The following is a 12,576-nucleotide window of genomic DNA, read 5'->3' as shown; positions in this document are numbered from 1 at the left end:
CAACTGCTTAGTATAGAGCTCTTAGTAAGTAAACACTCAAGAAATACCAGTGATTGATTGATTCAAGGGATATAAGGATGGATCAAAATAGCAAATGCAATTGGATAAATAAAATTAGTAAGAAATAAATCATCAGATTAGTACTTAACATAGATGATGTGGCTGAAGGGATATGGTTTGGGAAGTCTTGTGGATTGCCTCATGGAAGAGGTGGCTTTTTAGTAATACTTTAGAGAGCAGGGTCATATCTTGGGAAAGCGCAGAGCAAAAAGCATTATGGAAAAGCAATAGGGCAGAGTCAGGAGAGTCAAGAGTGAGGCACAGCTAGGAGATTTGCTGCTTAGGAATTGTGTAAAATGAAGAAACAGACTCACTTCTTACAGAGTTCTAGTGTCTTTAATAAAATGGAAGTCATCAATGCAAAGCATAATCCTATAGGAGCCATTACTCAATTACATGCAGCTTTGGAAATATTGCTATTGACCACTACAGGAGAATTATAGAGGAAGCATTCAATTGAAGTCTTGATGTACTGTTTTAATACTGACTGGTTGAGACTAGCAAATGAAACTGTAACTGTGTCAGCAGTAAAGGTCCTTGAATCAGGGAGAGTCTCGAGGAATATATACGGTCATAAACTTTTTCCCTTGTGAGATCATCCCCTACTGTTTCTAGAGACCCAGGTCACTTTTCTGAGATGGCAGATATTTCTGGAAAGAGTAGAGTGGATTTTAACAAAGACAGACAAACCTTACCAGGTACTTCAGAAACTTTCTCTTCTGCATCGTTTTCATTTGCAAAGCAGTACCACAGAAATACCTTGAACTCTGACCCCGATTACTGGCCTCCCCCCATCAATCAATTAATTAGTCATCAGTATTTGAGCGCAGTGCAGAGCACCACACTGAGTCCTTGGATAGAGTCCAATACAACAGAATTGGTAGATACGTTCCCTACCCACGATGAGCCGGCAGTCTTGAGGAGGAGACTATCAGTCATCACTGACCCCAGTGACACTTCGGCCCAAAAGCAGCATCTGGTTCTCCATGTAAAGCTAGAGTCCTGCGCAGTTGACCCTGATGATAATATAAATAAGTGTGTGCTAAGCACCGGGGTATATGTAGAAAATCAGATTGGACATACGCTTTGTCCCATAAGGGACTCACAGCCTAAGAGGGAGGGAGAACAGGTTATTTTATCCCCATTTTACAGATGAGGAAACTGAGGCCCAGAGAAATTAAGTGAGTCTCCCCACAGCAGGTAAATGGCAGAGCTGAGACTAGAAGCTGCATCTCTTAACTTCCAGTCCAGTTCCTTTGCAAATAGGACACGCTGCCTTCCTGGCAGATGACTGAACAATATTTTCTCCCTGATTTATTCTTATCTGCTGAGTTCAGGTTGATATGGGGCCCATTGCAAGCTTTCATGTTTAAAGCTAAATCCCTTGGAGACAGCAGCATCCAGCAGTTTCCATCTCATGAACAAATGAGCTGGCAGGATCTGGCAGGTTAAATATAGTGGGTTACCACTGCCATTAAAAACAAATCCCACTATAAAACTGCTGGGGAGAGCACTGATATATCTTGTGCTTCTGACAGAGCTGAAACAAAAGGATGGAAGATCAACTAAAAATGACTTATCAATGATCTGAACTGATTAAATGTGTCTGATTCTCCTGTGCTTATCCTCTACTGAACCTTTGAATTAAATAGCATGGTGTGAAGTAGCCATCGAGTCATTCATTCATTCAATCATTCATTCATTCAATCATGTTTATTGAGCACTTACTGTGTGCAGAGCACTGTACTAAGAGCAGAGCAGAGCAGTCACATGCTCACAGTCATTGGACTTAAAACACAATTGGACCCTGAGGACTGTACTGTTTCTTGAAATTTGCAAGTCAGAACCAATTTTTCCATAAGAATAATGTTATAAATGGGGGATGGCTTACTTCAAGGTCAGATATTACTATTACTACATTTGTCATTATTGTATTTGTTAAGCAGCTACTATGTGTCAATCACTGTACTAAGCACCAGGGTAGATAACAGTTAATCACAATGGAAACAGTCCCTGTCCCCCAAGGGGCTCACAGTCAAAGTAGGAAGGAAAACAGGCATTGAAACCCCATTTTACAGATGAGAAAATTGAGGTAGAGAGAAACTGAGTTGCCCAAAGTCAGGCAACTATCAGAACTTAGAATAGAACACAGGTCCCCGGACCATGTTCTTTCCACTAGTCCATACTGCTCCTTTGTTTCTATCAGATATCCTAATTCAATGAATCAATCTCATTTTTTGAGCACAGCATTATGCTAAATACTGGAGAGAGGGCAAAAAAAATTGTTCTTATTCTGGATGACTAACAATCCTACTTTAATGTATTTTTAGTGAGTCAAAGAAATTACTTGAGAGAATAACCAATTTTTACTTAATTGGAACTACAGTGGTCAGGTGGACACCTTCTAGTGAACTCCATCAGGTGAGTAGGTAACATCCCCTCCATGTACCTTGAAATTCCTCTACTCCACCCTTCCTGCCCTCTTTATACTTTGTCCCCCACCTCCACTTTCCCCAATGAACACAAAATGAAGGCTCATGTTGTAGTTAAAACCAGTGTGATGTAAAGTTGAACTGTAAAGCTAAAACAGGGTGTCATTTTAAAAAGGTTGAAAGCACCATTTTTTTTTTTTTACCTCAAAAACTATTTAAATCTAGGATAGACTAATCCAATTCCATACTATTCTGGGGCTACAACTTTTATTCCTATATAATAATAATAATGATGATGGTAATTGTTAAGCGCTTACTATGTACCAAACACTGTTCTAAGCACTGGGAAGGATACAGGGTAATCAGGTTGTCCCACGTGGGGCTCACAGTCTTAAATCCCCATTTTACAGATGAGGGAACTGAGGCACAGAGAAGTTAAGTGGCTTGCCCAAAGTCACACAGCTGACAAGTGGCAGAGTCAGGATTAGAACCCATGACCTCTGACTCCTAAACCTGTGCTCTGCCACACTGAGCCACATTGTATATCCATGCAACCATGAACTGCAGGACTCCATGATGGGTTTCTTCCCCTCAAAGGTGATGGAAAACCAGGTGACTACAAGGTACCAATGGACACTAGTTAAGCCTTCAAAAATGTTAAAGATGTTCTTTAAATCACCAAAAGAAACATTTAAATTATCACAGATTTTGATCTTGCTTGTAGTGATAATTATTTCTACTTCCAAAAGATTGAGGATATGCAATATCTGAAAACCCATCACTAAATGAACCTTCTAGGTCAAAGATGCAGGCCTAAGCAGTGACAAGCAAACATTGGAAGTTTTCTGAAGGAGGTTGTGTAATATCTTGCCCTTGACTATCTTTTCACCCTAAGGTTTTTATGAATGGAACAGTTACCATTATTCTGGATTGGTTTAGAAATTGGTTTCATAGGAGTGTGAGTGTGGATTTTAGGGATGGATGGCAGAGAAGCAGCATGGCTCAGTGGAAAGAGCATGGGCGTGGGAGCCAGAGGTCATGGGTTCTAATCCTGGCTCTGCAACTACTCAGCTGTGTGACTTTGGGCAAGTCACTTAACTTCTCTGGGCCTCAGTTACCGCATCTGGAAAACGGGGATGAAGATTGTGAGCCCCACGGGGGACAACCTGATCATCTTGTATGCCCCCCAGCACTTAGAACAGTGCTTCGCACATAGTAAGTGCTTAACAAATGCCATTATTATTGTTATTACAAAAAACATTTAGGCATTTGTCTAGTAGCCTTCAGGACATTGAGACCTTTTCTGAGTGTGAGACGTGGAGAGAGCTTAATGGTAGCCATCTATGGAGTTCTTCTCTTCCCTTTCCCTTACCCCATTCACTAGAGATGTCTTTTCCTCATTCCTGTCTGCTCTGACAATGGCCTATCATGGAGAGTTGTCCAGAATGTGAGGTAAAGGTCATCGGACCCTAAGAAGATTAAAAAATCTCGAGTCCCCTTCTATCCCTGACCTAAATCAATCAATAATCTTTATTTAGGACATACTATGTTCTGAGAACTGTACTAAGAACTTGCAGGAAGGCCAAATGCAAAGATAATGGGCCTGAGAGTCAGAAGTCCTGGATTCAAATTCCAGTTCCCACCACTTGTCTGCTGTGTGACCTTGAGTAAATCACTTAACTTTTCTGTGTTTCAGTTACCTAATCATGGGGATTAAAACTGTGAGCCCCACATGTGATGTGAGCTGTGTCCAACTTGATTAGCTTGTATCTTCCCCAGTGCTTAATACCCTGGCACATAGTAAACGCTTAATAAATACCATTTAAAAAGAAAAACCTGAAAAATAACCATTCAGTTCTCATCTACTGACTGGCTGGTGTTCCTCCCATGACGCTTTAGCAGATTTTGGCATCAGCCCAGATAAAATCAATCAATCAATCAATCAATCGTATTTATTGAGCGCTTACTATGTGCAGAGCACTGTACTAAGCGCTTGGGAAGTACAAATTGGCATCACATAGAGACAGTCCCTACCCAACAGTGGGCTCACAGTCTAAAAGGGGGAGACAGAGAACAGAACCAAACATACCAACAAAATAAAATAAGTAGGATAGAAATGTACAAGTAAAATAAATAAATAAATAAATAAATAGAGTAATAAATATGTACAACCATATATACATATATACAGGTGCTGTGGGGAAGGGAAGGAGGTAAGACGGGGGGATGGAGAGGGGGACGAGGGGAGAGGAAAGAAGGGGCTCAGTCTGGGAAGGCCTCCTGGAGGAGGTGAGCTCTCAGCAGGGCCTTGAAGGGAGGAAGAGAGCTAGCTTGGCGGATGGGCAGAGGGAGGGCATTCCAGGCCCGGGGGATGACGTGGGCCGGGGGTCGATGGCGGGACAGGCGAGAGCGAGGTACAGTGAGGAGATTAGTGGTGGAGGAGCGGAGGGTGCGGGCTGGGCAGTAGAAGGAGAGAAGGGAGGTGAGGTAGGAGGGGGCGAGGTGATGGAGAGCCTTGAAGCCCAGGGTGAGGAGTTTCTGCTTGATGCGCAGATTGATCGGTAGCCATTGGAGGTTTTTGAGGAGGGGAGTAATATGTCCAGAGCGTTTCTGGACAAAGATAATCCGGGCAGCAGCATGAAGTATGGATTGAAGTGGAGAGAGACACGAGGATGGGAGATCAGAGAGAAGGCTAGTGCAGTAGTCCAGACGGGATAGGATGAGAGCTTGAATGAGCAGGGTAGCAGTTTGGATGGAGAGGAAAGGGCGGATCTTGGCAATGTTGCGGAGCTGAGACCGGCAGGTTTTGGTGACGGCTTGGATGTGAGGGGTGAATGAGAGAGCGGAGTCGAGGATGACACCGAGGTTGCGGGCTTGTGAGACCGCAGAAAATGAAATGAATGGCAAGGGCAAGATGATGCCCTAAACACCAGTCAGTGCAAGTGATCATTATTTTTACTCCTAAGAGCCAAGCTATACTTTGTCCGTAGCCCACTGTAGTGACATTTGGAATTTTTTTCTTACCAGAAGAACTCTGGTACACCGTAGCAATAGCATATTCTGTCTGGTGCTTGCTCTAAATGCTGGGTCTGCTGAGGAATGTAGTCAAGGGGAATTCGAACCAAACCTCAGTGAGAGCGATTTTCTTAAACTAATAATAATAATAATGTTGTCATTTCTTCAGCCCTTACTAGGTGCAAAGCACTGTTCTAAGTGCTGGGGAGGTTACGAGGTGATCAGGTTGTCCCTCAGGGGGCTCACAGTCTTAATCCCTATTTTACAGATGAGGTAACTGAGCCACAGAGAAATTGTCACACAGCTGACAATTGGCAGAGTTGGGATTTGAACCCATGACCTCTGACTCCAAAGCCTGTGCTCTTTCCACTGACCCACGCTGCTTCTCTTGCCACTAAGCCACTGAGATTGGGGAAAGGGGAAAGTTTTGAAGGATTCTCACCCATATGACACAGAAGAGCAAAGGCTCCACCAGGGTGGGAAGCAGGGGAAAGAGGAGGTTCTTAATTAAACCCAAGGGAAGGGTTCTTAATATGGTTGCATTTTGAGGTATTTTTTTTAGTTACGGTTTTGAAGTCTGATTGTTCAGAGATATTCGCGTTAGCCAGATGTATTTGGCAGCTTGTGTACCTTAGCACTCTTCCCCAAATTTTTGCTCTTATTTCACTTCCCTATCTACAGACAATTTTCATCATATTCATTAATAACAATACTCATTGAGGGCACACTTGTGCCAAGTACCAGACAAAGGCACTGTTGGGAATTGTGAAAGAAAAAATAGGCTGTGTTTCCTGTAAAATACCTAAAGTCCAGTGGGCGTGACAGGAATTCAAAGCAAACAGAAATCTAGCTTTCAGTCTTCAACCCCTGGGATCCACACTTGAAAGTCACCATGGTTGTTAACTACAGTTGGTAGGAGCCAAGGCATATTCTCTACAAATACATTTCAGGGAGCAAAGATGGATCTGCAATGGGTGTCCAATCTTCTCTCTGCTCCCATCCTAGGCTCACAAGTGCCTGTTCCATCTTCTTGTCTTCACGTCCTGCTACCCAGCAGATTCTCAGTCAGGTGTATAGGTGAAAGAGAAACAGGATGTACCAGAAAAATTGTATAAAGGGAATTGAGAGGGTAATTCAAGGTAAAGAAAAGAGATGACGGATGGGATAGGACAGGAGAGTGGAAGAGAATGGGGTACACGGCATGTTACACATTTTCAGCCACTCGTGTGTGTGTCATCAGCAGTGATAATATTTGAGTGCTCAATCAGGGCAATGCAATGTACTAGATCATAAATTATTCTTTTAATCGTATTAATATCTTTTCCCCCCTTCTAAACTATAAGTACATTGTGAGCAGGGAATGTGTCTACCAACTCTGTTGTATTGTACCTTATTGTACCTTAGTACAGCACTCTGCACGCAGTAAGGGCTTAATAAATACCATTGATTGATTGATTTTACTAGGCATTTGGGAAGTATAGAATAAAGAAATGTCATATTCCCTGGCCACAAGGAGCTTACATTCTAGCAGGGAAGGCAGATATTAAAAATATTTACATCCATAGTGCCAGCCTTGAATACAAAGGGCAGCACTTGTGTGTATAAATAAAACTGTATAGAATGGCAAAGAATAATATGCAAATTTCTAATCAAAAACATTCACAATGCATTAACTACAGAATGCATTTCCTCATATCTTCAAATGTGTGGCCTTTAAGAGCAGGCAGCTGCAGAGGCTATTTTGGGCTAACAGTTTTAAATAATTTATTACTTCACCAAGTTAGTGAATGGGGAGTTCATTTAAATTGGCATTTTGTTTGTGTATGGTGTTTTAGAGAGAACACCTGTGGCTGAATTTAATGGATTCATTTCCACTAGGAGCCAAATGACTTTATTCTCTCATTAGACAAACAGCATTCCTCCAGCAGTCTGAGAGCTGTGCAATACTTTATTTTGAGCAAAGCGCATATAGTGGAGAATTCTGGAATTCATCATGGTGAGAAACTAGTCACTAAATGAATACCCAAAGTAAGTAATTTATGATTAGTAGGGTATAGAGTTTTTCTACAAAGAATTAGGTAGTACAGCCCTGTCCTGTAGCTCCAACAGACTGACATCATTTTAATTTCTGTTATTCTAGCTCTCAGTTTTTTTCAAGTCAGCAGTGCTGTTTCATTAGTTCACAGTGAGTCAGAATATAATTTTTCAATCTTTCCACTGTAACTGTGCATATGCATGGGGCAGGAGTGTTTTAGTATACTTTTAATCCAGGGGTTTCTGCCTATTAGGCAGAAGCCTTTTTCAAATTTCATTATCAAGCGCTTAGTACAGTGCTCTGCACACAGTAAGTGCTCAATAAATACGATTGATGATTATCATTATTGAGAAGTAGCGTGGTCTAGTGAATAGAGCACAGGCCTGGGAGCCAGAAGGATCTGGGTTATAATCCTGACTCCACCACTTCTCTGCTGTGTGATCCTGGGCAAGTCTATTAACTTCTCTGTGCCTCAGTTACCTCATCTGTAAAATGACAAGACTGTAAGCCCCATGTGGTACATGGACTGTGTCCAAGCTGATTAGCTGATGACGTAGTAAACACTTAAAAAACAATTCTCCCTTCCATATTTCAGACTAAGGAGCTCTGAAATCAAAATTGAGCAACAGACTGCACCTTTTTCATTTCCCAACACAATTCTACCATCCCTTTGTTGACCATCACTGGCTGTCAGACATCAATACTCAACTGCCAACTTCTGGACCAATCGAGAGGTACGTATGAGGATCTGGTTGCATGAAAAGAGCCAATGTTGTTCAGTGCTTTTATGTTGCCTGTGCTAAACTGGCACAAAAACCACTAGTATCAAGTCCCCCTAAATTTAACTGGCCAATGCCAGATTAGAGATCTTTAAAATGCAGATGTGTTCCACCATTCTTCTGGCTAGCACTACAAAGAAATGGTTACTGTGTGTTAACTTCTTATTTAAGGTTAATGTTGTTAAACTCCTGCTCCCATCTACCTCCTGTGACCTTTAGAAATGAAATTCAACATACATTTTAGAAATGTGGTATGGTAGTGTGACATGATTTAATCTATGACTTTCTAATGTGCTACATACTGCAGAGTTAAGATGTCCTACCCTACTATTACATCTTGGCTCATTATTAATTATTTGAGCCTTCAGAGGCTTAGCACATTTTATTTCTTTGGCATTCTGAGTTGCTTCCATGCAAGAGAAGCGCATCTAAGAAACTGTGAAATACCTGACTTTTCATTCCCTAGAGAGGGGTCATGTTAAAAAAAAAAAAAGTTAGCACTATATTTTTATATTCTCCTGATTTGATTGCAGTGAAGTTGTTCTTTGAAATTTCCAAAATTTATATTATTTAATGTTGGGTGGTTGTTGAAATTAGTTTGCTACGGGTAATACAGATAAGGTTATGAATGAACTTGATGATAGCAGAAAATGGCTGAATCTTCACTAAGGTGATGTACTGCAGACAAACTGAAGAACGTTATTCATCAAAACATAATTCACTTTTTACTGCCTAAGGCCACTCTCTCTTTTCCAGCAGCTATGGCAGGGCAATGACTTGTCCTGCAGAAGCAGATGGGCAGTGCCAAGCTGCCCACCTTTTGGGCTGTGGGGTCTGAAGGTCAGCACCTGAAACCTAGGCACCTCCATGAAGAACCCCTGCAGAAGCAGGGTGAGCGGGATTACTCAACATATCTAAGAACTTCGAGAAGATTGCGGCTGTCTGGACCAAGCCAATAAGCCAATGTCCACCTAGCCAATAAGAAGTCTAACCATTATCCCCTTCCAGCAATAAGGTACCACTGCTTTTTGTATTGTGATTGTTATAGTAATAATACTTATAATTTTGGTATTTGTTAACTGCTTACTATGTGCCAAGCACTGTTCTAAGCACTGGGGGAGATACAAGGTAATCAGGTAATCCCACATGGGGCTCACAGTCTTAATCCCCATTTTCCAGATGAGGTACCTGAGGCACAGAGAAGTTAAGTGACTTGCCCAAAGTCACACAGCTGAAAAGTGGCAGAGCTGGGATTAGAACCCATGACCTCTGCCTCCCAAGCCCACACTCTTTCCACTGAGCCATGCTGCTTCTCAGTGTACAGTGCTTTGCACATAGTAAGCACTCAATAAATATGACTGAGTGAATGAAGCAATTGTTCTGACACTGCCCAGTTATTTTTTCCCAGTGAGCTTTTCTTCCTGTTAGATTGAGGAGCCCCTATGAACCCAGTAATTTGATTTGCTGTCTTCATGCCTGTCTTTGCCCGTCATTACAGTACACTGTACAATGTAAGTCCTTAACAAATGGAATCAATAATAATAGCAATGGTGACTTCTTATATTTACACGATGAAAATCATTATATTTGAAAAATAATTTCAAGTCTTATTTAATCCTTGCTGTTTACTGAGTAATAATAATAATAATAATAGCATTTGTTAAACGCTTACTATGTGCAAAGCACTGTTCTAAGCGCTGGGGAGGATACAAGGTGATCAGGTTGTCCCACATGGGGCTCACAGTCTTAATCCCCATTTTACAGATGAGGGAACTGAGGCACAGAGAAGTTAAGTGACTTGCCCGAAGTCAGACAGCTGAGTAGTGGCAGAACCAGGATTAGTACTTCCCAAGCAGTTAGTACAGTGCTCTGCACACAGTAAGCGCTCAATAAATACAGTTGAATGAATGAATTAGAACCCATGACCTCTGACTCCCAAGCCAGTGCTCTTTCTACTGAGCCACGCTGCTTCTCTGTAACTACCAAATGCACAGTAATGTACAAAGCGCTGGGGAGAGTACAACAGAACCAGCAGCCATGACCTCTGCCTTTAAAGAGCTTACACTCATATTCATTTTGTTTCTTCTTATTTAAGTAAGATTATGACAAAAATAAACCAGTTGTCATAGAATTCATAAGTCATAGAAGAAAAGAATATGAACAGTTGTCCTCTTGGTAGAGGTAAGCTCAATAGCTGACTGATGATCACCTGTAAAGGCATGAGATGAAATGCAGTAATGCATCACAGAGGAATGTAAGAAACCATTTATTCATTCGATCATATTTATTGAGAGCTTACTGTGTGCAAATTATGTATTAAGTGCTTGGGAGAGTATGGACCCCTTAGTATATTTTCCTGAACCTATTTCGTAGGTAGTCAATTCCACATGCTTAATAATAATAATAATAATAATGGCATTTATTAAGCGCTTACTATGCAAAGCACTGTTCTAAGTGCGGGGGGGGGGGGGGGGGGGGGGGTTCCAAGGTGATCAGGTTGTCCTAACGGGGGGCTCACGGTCTTAATCCCCATTTTACAGATGAGGTAACAGGCACAGAGAAGTGAAGTGACTTGCCCAAAGTCACACAGCTGACAATTGGCAGAGCTGAGATTTGAACCCATGACCTCTGACTCCAAAGCCTGTGCTCTTTCCACTGACCCATGCTGCTTAGTAGCTGATGGATGGTGTTTTATTACTTAAACCTACCAGCTTCAAAGCCCCTAGTTGTTTTGGTCTATCATAACATGGAAACTTCCCCATCCACCTGGTTTGTCCTATCAATCAATCAATCAATCGTATTTATTGAGCACTTACTGTGTGCAGAGCACTGTACTAAGCACTTGGGAAGTACAAGTTTGCAGCATATAGAGCCGGTCCCTACCCAACAGCGGGCTCACAGTCTAGAGGGGGGAGACAGACAACAAAACATATAAACCAAATAAAATAAATAGAATAAATATGTACAAGTAAAATAAATAGAGTAATAAATACGTACAAACATATATACATATATACAGGTGCTGTGGGGGAAGGGAAGGAGGTAAGGTGGGGGGATGGAGAGGGGGAGGAGGGGGAGAGGAAGGAGGGGGCTCAGTCTGGAAAGGCCTCCTGGAGGAGGTGAGCTCTCTATGATGCTCCTGCTAAAATATGACAACCAGAACTATATGCAGTCCTCTGGGCATTGATGCACTCTGCTCTACAGAATAGAAAACTCTTGCTTCCTGTTTTCTTATTCCTTCCTGATAATGCTGAGACTCTAGCTGGACTTGTACATATTTACTATTCTATTTATTTTGTTAATAATATGCATATAGCCTTAATTCTATCTGTTATGATTTTGACACCTGTCTCCATATTTTGTTCTGTTGTCTGTCTCCCCCTTCTAGACTGCGAGCCCATTGTTGGGTAGCGACCGTCTCTATATGTTGCCAACTTGTACTTCCCAAATGCTTAGTACAGTGCTCTGCACAAAGTAAGCGCTCAATAAATACGACTGAGTGAATGAATGACTTGCAGACTATTGCTGCACTTTGTTAATTTGAAAGAACAATTGACAGAGGCACCAAAGTCTCTTCTAGAGCTGTGACAAAATTTAGTATATCATCCTAGAGTTATGGTTTGGATTTTGCCTTCTAATATAACAGTTCACTCTTATGCTAAAATTTCCTGCCCAGCTGGCAGATCATTACTTTGTCCATCTTCAAGATCTCTTTTCTGCTCACTTCCTCTCTTTAGTAAAGTTTTCCTATGGTTTATTCCCAGAACCTGAATAATAACATTATCACAGTTGGCAATTTCCTCATCCCTGCCCATCTGCCAGGAACGGGGGAAGACAGAGACTACCTTCACAACATTTACAATCCAGGAACCTGACTAAGGTTTGAGGATTACCTTTCTTTTGAATTTATCCTGTTAACTTATCGCAGTGTCTTTCCCTGACCTCTTTAGGATTTAATTAGCACATTTTCCCTATTAGTGTGTAAATTCCTTGTGGAGGAGAATGTAGCAATCTAAAGTTGTGTTATTTTCAAGTGCAGTGCTCTTAGAGGATGTTCAATAAATGGCTTAATTTTAGCACTTAATGATTTAGTGATTCATATTCATTTTTAAAAGGCCTAATTAAAATTGGTGAGAACAAGGTTCACTTGGGATTTCACTATTTACCCTTGGGCATCTAGTATCCATTCATATTTCTATTCTATCAATTGAGAGTACAAAATAAGAGTTGATAGATACATTCCATGCCCAAAGTG

At 41.4% G+C, this 12,576-nt stretch overlaps 1 long non-coding RNA gene across 1 annotated transcript; it reads left to right on the top strand.

The window, feature by feature from the left end:
* Positions 1-2,409: 2,409 nt before the first annotated feature.
* LOC119948924 lies at positions 2,410-12,365 on the top strand. The gene is made up of 4 exons (XR_005457057.1): positions 2,410-2,481; positions 8,138-8,276; positions 9,081-9,336; positions 12,086-12,365. It is a non-coding gene; the product is annotated as an uncharacterized LOC119948924 (long non-coding RNA).
* Positions 12,366-12,576: the final 211 nt, after the last annotated feature.

The sequence above is a fragment of the Tachyglossus aculeatus genome, chromosome X3 (genome assembly GCF_015852505.1).
Source record: "Tachyglossus aculeatus isolate mTacAcu1 chromosome X3, mTacAcu1.pri, whole genome shotgun sequence".
Lineage (NCBI taxonomy): Eukaryota > Metazoa > Chordata > Mammalia > Monotremata > Tachyglossidae > Tachyglossus > Tachyglossus aculeatus.
Note: the sequence above shows the minus strand (reverse complement) of the source record. Positions and strands in the feature narration are given on the sequence as shown.